Source organism: Odontomachus brunneus, unplaced genomic scaffold (genome assembly GCF_010583005.1).
Source record: "Odontomachus brunneus isolate Ranch 3 - 2012 unplaced genomic scaffold, Obru_v1 Obru_scaffold_240, whole genome shotgun sequence".
NCBI lineage: Eukaryota > Metazoa > Arthropoda > Insecta > Hymenoptera > Formicidae > Odontomachus > Odontomachus brunneus.
In genome coordinates, this window is record NW_022639690.1 from 270,515 (window position 1) to 271,433 (window position 919).

A 919-nucleotide genomic window follows, 5' to 3' on the forward strand; every position below is an offset into this window, starting at 1 on the left:
TATATATATATATATATATATATATATATATATATATATATATATTGTGCTCCCATGTTAAATAAAATATTTAACGTATTGTACACATAAATTTTGTATATTTATTTATTGTTTCATATTATCCGTTTTTCAAATTTTTCTTCCAAAATTACGCAGAACGCAGCGCGTGAAAAACGAGACTGATGAGAGATGATCTAGCTTTGCGATAAGATCGCCGCTAATTCGCTTCATGTGCTACATCGCGCGGTCGCTCATCAGTGGTGAGACAAGAACAGAGCAATTGGACGTCTGTCTTTTTCTAACTTACTATCATTATATGGAAGTATACACTGGGAAAGTGAGTCTGACGGACATAGTTAGGCGCATTGTGGTTAGATGTATCTAATAGCGTTTTTCATTGGCAGAATTGGTGCTCACTGAGTGCGCACTAAGGCTTGTTCACAGTATATTATTATATTCAAAGATTATCTTGAATAAATTCTCAAATATTTTTATCCAGTAGTATAATATGTATAACATCCGTATGAATCATTTTATTACCTAAAATATTTTTAAATATGTATTTAAGACACGATCTTAAATATAAAAATGTATTGTAAACAAGCTTTAGTGTGCACTCAGTGCGCACCAGTTCTGCCAATGAAAAACGCTATAAAATGCGCCTAGCTCTGGCCGCTGAAATCAGGCCGGTGACCGCTTTCATGTTTCTTTCTGCTTCTAACCATAGACTTAGTATATACAGTGATGGGAAAAAGTTCCGGAACGGTGAAATATCTCGAAAACTAAGCATTTTAGAAAAAAATGTTTCAGATAAAAGTTGTGGCGTTTAAAAAGATGTATTTACTGATCACATCAGTTTGACCTTGGGTTGCGTAGCGAAGGTCAGGTCAAGGTCACATTAATTTTTTTAAATGGAACA